The sequence below is a fragment of the Microtus pennsylvanicus genome, chromosome 15, assembly GCF_037038515.1.
Source record: "Microtus pennsylvanicus isolate mMicPen1 chromosome 15, mMicPen1.hap1, whole genome shotgun sequence".
Classification (NCBI taxonomy): Eukaryota; Metazoa; Chordata; class Mammalia; order Rodentia; family Cricetidae; genus Microtus; species Microtus pennsylvanicus.
This window is the reverse complement of record NC_134593.1, coordinates 53,889,788-53,898,607: the sequence shown is the minus strand read 5'-3', so window position 1 is coordinate 53,898,607 and position 8,820 is coordinate 53,889,788.

The window sequence follows — 8,820 nt, the reverse complement described above, 5'->3', positions numbered from 1 at the left end:
GACTTAAATAGCCAGCAACAGCTGGAAGAGTCGTATAGATAATACGCTCTCAGTAAAGGGTAATTTCTTTAAAATAAAAATAAACCTCTATTACATATATTGGAAATAACAAGGCAAATACGGATAAAAAGGGCAAATAAAATTCTTGCTCATGTGTGAAGACAAATGGCCAATATGTGTAAAAGTATCCCATCTCACAGAAAAGAAGACGAGTTAGGAAAGCTTCTTTCTCCACACAACCAGCTGCTCCACAAAAAGCAATGACTGTCAAGAGTAAGGGGGCAACATGAGTAAAAAAATAAAATATTTAAAATGTGTTTACCTTTCAGCCTTGGAATCTTAGTTCTGGACATTAGTCATAAGGAAATAATTAGAGATAATTAGAGGCAAGTGGAGAGATTCAGCCCTAAAGATATAATAAGAGAGTAATGTTTAAGGTAAGAGAGTAAAGGGCGTATGATGTGAAGCATTTTCTTCTTGCTGATAGGGTGGAGAGGCAAAGACTGGAGAACATGGCTATCTCTAAATGAGCCCAAGGTGTGTGTGTGTGTTTTGAGGACCATCTGGTAGTGGCAGCTGCATCATGTCTTAAGTACATCTATAAGAGGAAGCACTGGGCTTAAGCTTCCACACAGGGATTTTGATGAAATATAAGGAAGTATTTTCCTACAAGAAGATTTGCAAACATGGATACCAGGCAAAGAAGGGGGCATCCAATCACATTCCCTACAGGCCTTTGCTACAGAACAGATTTTCTTCAAATTAGGATGATTTGGGGGCACGTCTAGAGAGGCATGGTTTGGTCTCAAGTTCACAGTCGTCTATTTTAAATTGTCCTATAATGTTTGACCAGTGCATTTGTGTATCGTGTGATAGGGGCTCACAAGAGAGTAATTTTGATCCCAGCTCATGAAAACAACATGGAATTACCTTTTGCTCTGTCCAAATGAAGTAGATGTCTTAGTAATACAGAAGGAGAAAAATCTGTCAACCTACCAGCTGCCATGCGTGACATAACCACAATAATATTTGAAACCCTCTGGGTGATTTTAGCTATTCCAGAAAGCTGTGAGTCTGAAACCAATTCATTAACCTTCCTAGAAGCCAAAAATATTCAAGTTCCACTCCCCAGTTCCTGGCGTACAACTCATTTATGCTTCTTGTGAATACTATTGTTAGGATATTTTTACCCAGCACTAAAGACTATGCTCATAAAAATTATTGGGCACAATCTTATTACCATTTAATAGAACTGGACACAACCATTGTGAAGTTCTGACATGAAAGAAATACTCACAACTACAAGGAAAAGATTTGTACACGCTCAAGGAAAAAAAAAGCTGGATATTGAAAGCGTGTTACAAGGATAGATTAACATTCAGTCAATTCTAATCATGTTTTCAAGGCACCAAGATATATTTACCAAGGGAAAAAAATGAACCCAAGGAGAAAGACTATAAATTGCTTATTTGGAAAATAGAAAGGATATTACTACATTATTTACAACTTAAAGACTCATATTTTCATATTTAATAAACTTCAAATATTCTCATTTTTCAAACCAACACAATCTGGCATTGTTCCTCCAGGAACAGCAGAGAAGTGTACAGAAATGAGGCCCACAAAAAAAAATGAATTCTGTAATGACTCTCACTGATTATTTCTATCTTCAGATTTTTCCAAGCAGGGAAAAAAACAAACAAACTAAAACATGCCCCACTTGAGAGAAAGCCATTGAACACACCCCTTCCAGGAGGAAAGGAGCCTCCCCGTCTGTGCTTTCCCAGGCTCGTTTGACCTAGTTTGTCTAGTGTACGTGACGGCAATGCGCATTCACTCCTGATGTCCTGACCTTTCCAGATGATCTATCTTTGTCAAAATTCCCCTTTGCCTTACTTCTTGGCCATCGCCTCGTCTGCCTCGCTCAGTGATCCAGGCACCTGGGATATCAAGGACTTCTCAGTCTACACATCATACCACTCTCTTGGCTTCAGAGAAATGTTCCTCCCAACTGCCTGAACTCATTCTGACAATATTCTGTGGATCACTCCCTCTTTCTTCTGAACACAAAGTTTACCGCTAAATATTTATGGCTGTATTCTCCACATTCTTCCTCATTCTTGCTCATCTGAGTAGATTAAAAAGAAAATTTATTTTTCTTGTTTTTTCCAGAACTTGATCTGCAAGTGTCACATAGTGTCCTGTCTCTGTCCCCTCACAGGGTCACATGACACTTCTATTTTTCTTCACAGGTCTTTACATTCAATGTCTATAGTTATGTTTTCTGATTCTTATGTATAGGTAGACACATTCTCTTCTTCAAAACAATAACTTGATAGGCTTCATATACACAATTTATACAAGGAAGTCTTACTCAATAGCTTGATGGTTTCCCCATCTTTCTATTTATAATACTGTAGCATCGTCTTCCAGGAAGTTTTAATGTGGTCTTTAGTGATGGTCCAAAAGAGTAAATTTACACTAGAGGTATGTGATAGGAATCTTAATTTCATCCTGTATGACTATTTGGCCATTACATGAATAACTATTATACTGAATATACATGCATTAAAAACCTGCTATATTGTCAGAAATAAAAAAATAAGTCCTAGGTTAAACAGCAGTTTTTATGGCAAAAGTCACCATAAAGAGTTTACTAGAAGATACAAAATACACCAACTTTATGTTTAAAAACCACTTATGAGTGAGTACATATGATAAAGCAAAGAAAACTAGCCTACAATTCACAACAATGAGGACCCTAAGAGAGACATACATGGGTCTAGTCTACATGGGAAGTAGAAAAAAAACAAGATCTCCTAAGTAAATTGGAAGCATGGGGACCATGGGAGAGGGTAGACACTAACCCATAGGTTCCAGGGTTCCCAGGTTTTTTGCATATCTGCATCAATCCCTTTTCACAGTGCTATGGACAAACACTAGATAAGAAGTAATATAAGGATTCATTTTGATTCATGGTTTGAAAGGCTATAGTCCATCACGGTGGAAACACACAGCAATGGAAGTGGGAGAATGCTTGCTCATCTCTCCTCAAACTGAAAAGCAGAAGGATAAGGACAGGATGCAGATGTGGACTACCATTCTCAAGGTCCATCACCTCTTCCCTATGTGATGACTCATTTCCTACAGGCTGAACTCACCTTGTAAAGGTTCCAAAACATCCCCAAAACAGCACTGAAAATTCCATGTTCAAATATACAAGTCTATGGGGCACATTACACTTCCATACTATATCTAAAAATTAGCTATAAATTAGACTATCATTATCCTTTCAGGATCAATACTTTACTATAACAACTCATTCAGTAATTTACTATAAGAACTCAAGACAGTGTTCTGTTTACAGTGAATTGTTTATTTTAAAGATAAAATGTGTTGTTCTGGTTTTTATTTTATTAATTTAGATGCCTATTTGTTTTCCAATGAGAGAAAGAAAGGGTGTAGATTTGGGTTGATGGTTAAACGGGGAGGATCTGATAGTAGGAGGGTGGGGATAGAAACTGGATTCAGAATATGTTGTGAAAAAAGGAAATCTATATTTAATAATAATAAAAAACCCAAAGAATATAAACTAGGACCCATGAAATGAAGAGATATCTAAGGAAGGTCCGAGGATGTCTCAAACACAAAGGTTTCATGATTTTAGACTGTCGTTCTCCCTATATGCTTACATGTAGCTAAGTTACCATGCAGCTAAGTTCACTTTGTTTTTTTTTTGGTGAGGTTTCCCCTGTGTAGTCTGTGGTTAAATTACTGGTCACATAATAGAACTAAATTGCTAGCTTCCCTTTCCTCACAGGAGGTAAGTAGATTGGACTGGTATCAATATATTTTTCTAATTATATATTTGGTCTTTTGGCATAGCCAAGATTCTCCTGAGTTAGTATAAAAAGGTCAGTCATAAGCTATCATATTAGCATAACTATCTGGAATGTTCTAAGGATCGCACTATGACAAAAAAGATACTTACATAGAAAATTTCCAGGGCTTCTAGGTTCCCAGCCAGGCCAGTAGCTAATCAGATTTTATGGTAAATAATACATAGGAATCAGACTCAAGAAATCAACAAGAAGAAGTTAGAGCCAAGACCTTTCTACTGGAATGGCTATCTGAAAACATTAGCCATCTCTGGAGTGCTCTGTGGAACCCCCACCGACTGCCTCACGATAGATAAAACATTGCTGCACAATGACCACCCTGCCATCTCCCTCCTGACTGGACACATACTACCCTATTTATATTGCTTCTCCTAGATCCAAAAGTCCTAGGCATGATGGCCCATTGCATCCAAATATATAGGTCACGGCACACCCTTAGCTCACAGAAAAAGAGGAACATTTATCTTTCTCAGGTTTCTTACTGAGACTTCTGCCTGAACTAATGGGATTCCTATAATAAGAAACTGGGTCCATAGCAGCCAAACCATGACAATTTCCCAACACATAACTCCTCCACTAATTACAATCCATACAACACAGTATTCCATTCTCCCCAAAAATGTGCTCATGTAAGATATTATGTTATCAGCTTTTATATAACTTATATAACTAAAGCCTGCTTTTTAATTCATGCAACTAGAGGATCAGCCAAAGTCAATACAACTCGAACCAAAGCTCTCCAGTCTGGTAGCAGTGTCTATCCCTCCTTTAATTTTCGTCTCCATTCTATTAAATATCATTTATTTTCCAACCTATGTCCTAAAAATGATAGTGGTATAAGTAAACAGGACATAAAAAAAGTGAGTTAAATATATAAATTTGTAGGTAGGCACCAAGGTAAGCAGGTTAGTTCATACAGAGAGTCCTGTAAAATCATGAAACTGATCTCATTTCTCCTCCACGTTGCCACTGTTATCCAACTTCATGTCTTTAGTGTGTGTGTTTACATGCTTATGTTCATGTATCTGCTGCGGTTCATGCACATGTGGGTATACATCTAGGCGAGGTGAGAAGACAACCTTGAATGTCATTCACTTTTTTCCTATTCCTTATTCCACTAAATAAAACAGTGAGTAAAGTTTCCTATTCCTTTTCCTTTCCCTCTTTCTTTCTTTCTTTCTTTCTTTCTTTCTTTCTTTCTTCCTTCCTTCCTTCCTTCCGTCCTTCCTTCCTTCCTTCTTTCCTTCCTTCCTTCCTTTCTTTCTTTTTTCTTTTAATTTCTTTCTTTCTTTTTTGAGACCAGGTCTATCGTTAGACTACAGCTCAACAATACAATAGGATGACTGATAAATAAGCCCTAGGGGTCCTTTGTCTCCACCTCCCTAGTGATGGTTTGCAAGTGTGCATTACTTTGGGATAGGGCTCAAGTTCTGGTCTTTGCTCTGCCTTTGCATACTTTATTGATTAAGCTATGCCCCAAGCCCTCGCAACACTTTTCAACTTGTGTGTACATTCCCAGAAGGTTATCTACTATTCTCAAGCCAGAAGTATTATACCTCCAAATTTCCAATCACCTGATCAAACCATTAACTTTACTCACTGTTTTATTCAGTATTTAAGTCAATTTTTCACTTACTTTTCCCCAGAGATATACACAAGACATGCCTCCTTTTAGGACCAACACTGGGTTGAGCAGGCAGTAAAGGTGCATAAATACACTAACGTTGGTCCAAGAAAATTCACAAGAAGTATTTATAAACCAGACATTCTATGAACCTGTGTGCCTATCATCTACCAACCTGCCTGTCTATCTTGATTTGTTTCTGTATATTTGCTTCACAGGCTACTGGCTGTTATATATTGTTACTGGCTAACCACTAGAACATCTCCATAAGTACACTTTCAATGGTTTACAAGAAAGCAGCTATGTAGTGAAAATACTTTTGCGGAAAGCAAGCAAACCTGTTCCGTTTAGCTTATGCCCTGAAAATTGTACAGGATTCATTCCTGCAGATGAATTTGGTTTTGATAGAAATATAATTCTATGTATATCTTGCTTATTTATCACTTTTGGTAAATAATCCCAAGGTAAGTAAATTATAGGAAACTAAATTCACAAAGCCAGACATAAAATTCCTATGAAAGTAATGTTTGAAGGAAGGAAGGAAAGGAAGAAAGGAAGGAAGGAAGGAAGGAAGGAAGGAAGGAAGGAAGGAAGGAAAAGAAGGTAGGAACAAATGAAGGAAGGAAGAAAGGAAAGAAGATAAAGAAGGAAGGAACGACCGAACAAAGGAAGGAAAGAATGAAGGAAGGGAGGGAGGGAGGGAAGGAAGGAAGGGAGGAAGGGAGGAAGGGAGGAAGGGAGGAAGGGAGGAAGGGAGGAAGGGAGGGAGGGAGGGAGGGAGGAAGGGAGGAAGGGAGGGAGGGAGGGAGGAAGAAAAGAAGGAAGGAAGAGAAAATAGTTTGCTGGAGAGCCTTTAGATTTTATTATAAGAATAATATTTGGTATCTTGACTATGAATTTGCTACTGGGGCTCCATAAAACATCCCAATCTGCTGCCAACTGTTCGAGTTTCATTGGCCCTACTGGCTACTATGGACTGCCAGGTAGAGGTATTGTGCTGCAGCCTGGACTGATTGCCAGGGGCTGTATTGATTAGAGCTAGTCAGGAGACAACATCTGGAACAGCAGCTGCTCCTGGAAACACCACCTAATTAAGCTTATGATAATCTACTCTCATTCTCCAAGACCCATCTGTCTTCTGCATCGGTCTAATTGGGGAGTTAAACAGAACCGTGATGGGAATGACCACTCCTTGTCATGCCAGCCATTCTTCCTAGAATAAATCGGCGGGACCCTATAGAAATGCTCTGTTGCTCTAGAAAAGTGACCCTTCTGGCTCTTTCTTTGAAGATAATATTATTTATAAAGAAGGAAATACTTGGGAGTAATGGCCAGTTGATGGAGGAAGGTCATTGGCTAATAAAGGAACTGCCTCGGCCCATTTTATTGGTTAGAACATAGGTAGGTGGAGTAAACAGAAGGGAGTGCTGGGAGGAAGAGGAAGTGAGCTCAGACTCCACAGCTCTCCTCTCGGGAGCAGACGCCTCAGAGAGGCGCCATGCTCCCAGCTCCCATGCAGACACACACGATGAAGCTCGGACCCAGGATGGACATAGGCTAGAATCTTCCCGGTAAGAGCACCTAGGGGCACTACACAGATGATTAGAAATGGGCTAAATTAATATGTGAGAATTAGCCTAGAAGAGGCTAGATAGAAATGGGCCAAGCAGTGATTAAATGAATACAGTTTGTGTGTTGTTATTTCCGGCATAAGCTAGCCAAGCAGCCGGGGTGCTGGGGACGTAGCCCGCCGCCCTTATTACTACAGCCAGTTGCCCAGAATGCCTTTTCCTAGAATACATGCAGAAAGTAGAGAGGAAGTGAAAATGTATCTGGAGAACCCACTGTGCCTGATGGGGACTTGGGTCAAGATTCCATTTGTCATCAGACCATCATAAGCTTTGGCTCTGACTGTAAAAAAAAAAAAAAAAAAAAACAAAAAAACACAATGATTTTCTTCTTTGACAAAAATTATTTACTTTGCGGTCACTATCCAAAAACAGGTGACAAGCTTGCTTGCGCTCCAGCTTTCAGCATATGTATAGGCTCCAATACAATGACAAGCCAGAAAACACTGTAGTGCCTCTGCCTCCTGTCTGTGTAAGCTTCTCTTCAGACACGGGGAATCTATTAGAAATTCGAGCAGATGAGGGAGGGTGACTTGATCGGGGGAGGAGGAGGGAAATGGGAGGCGGTTGCAGGGAGGAGGCAGAAATCCTTAATAAATAAATAAATTAAAAAAAATAAAATAAAATAATTAATTAATTAAATAAATTAAAATTTTAGCTAATGTAAAAAAAAAAGAAATTTTAAGCAGTCCTGTGAGTTTCCCACACACTTCCCATCTGTAGGTTGCAAGATCAATAAATCAAGGTTAGGGAAAGCAGAAACACAGAGCCCCGAGAGGCCGACTGCCGGGCCACCTCTGCACCTGCCTTCCTGCCCCACAGGATCTTTCCCATTTCCAGTGGAAGGAGGAAGGCCATCTCAACATCAGTGTTTGCCTGAACATACCAAACAAAAGCCCTAACCACATGGAATAATGATTTCTCTGGTTCCATCACTGAGGCATTTCTCAAAGTTTTAATGAAGGGTTGTCTTCTGTGTCAGTTTTTGAAACACGGGAAAAATGTAAGATTTATATTACAAATGATGTCTTTCAATTCCTCTCTCTATATTATGACAAACAATTTATGTCAGCTTAACTTTTGTTAGACTGATCACATTTCAGTAGCGTTTTTGGGTATTTAATCTACCTAAGCACAGAAACTACTTTATCCATTGTTTTTCTGTTGTTTTGATAAACACCATGACCAAGGCAACTTACAGAAGAGAGTTTACTTAGGCTTACACTTCCATAAGAATATTGTTGGGAGAAGGCAAGAGGCTTCAGCTGGAAGCTGCAAAAACACATCCGTTATTACTAGCACAAAGCAGAGACAGACTTGGAAGTGAAAGCAAGGTCAAGTAATCTCAGAGCCCTCCCCCACGGACATACTTCCTCCTGCAGCCCTCCTAAACTCCCCCAAACAGCACCAGCAGCTAAGAACCCTAAGAACCATGTGTCCAGGTTCCTGAGTATATAGGCTGACTTCTTCAAATCATCCCAACTGCCTTACCTTCATGAATCCAGATAGTGGCCTCATGACTATGTTTAACAAGAAAAAAAGGATTAGACTAAACTAAATGTATTTTCCTCTGCTCTTTGAATGAGCAGGTTCAGATTTTAGTACCGTCTATTTTCCCCTTAGGTATTTTATTACATAAATTGGAAGATGGATTTGTTTTGTTACATAA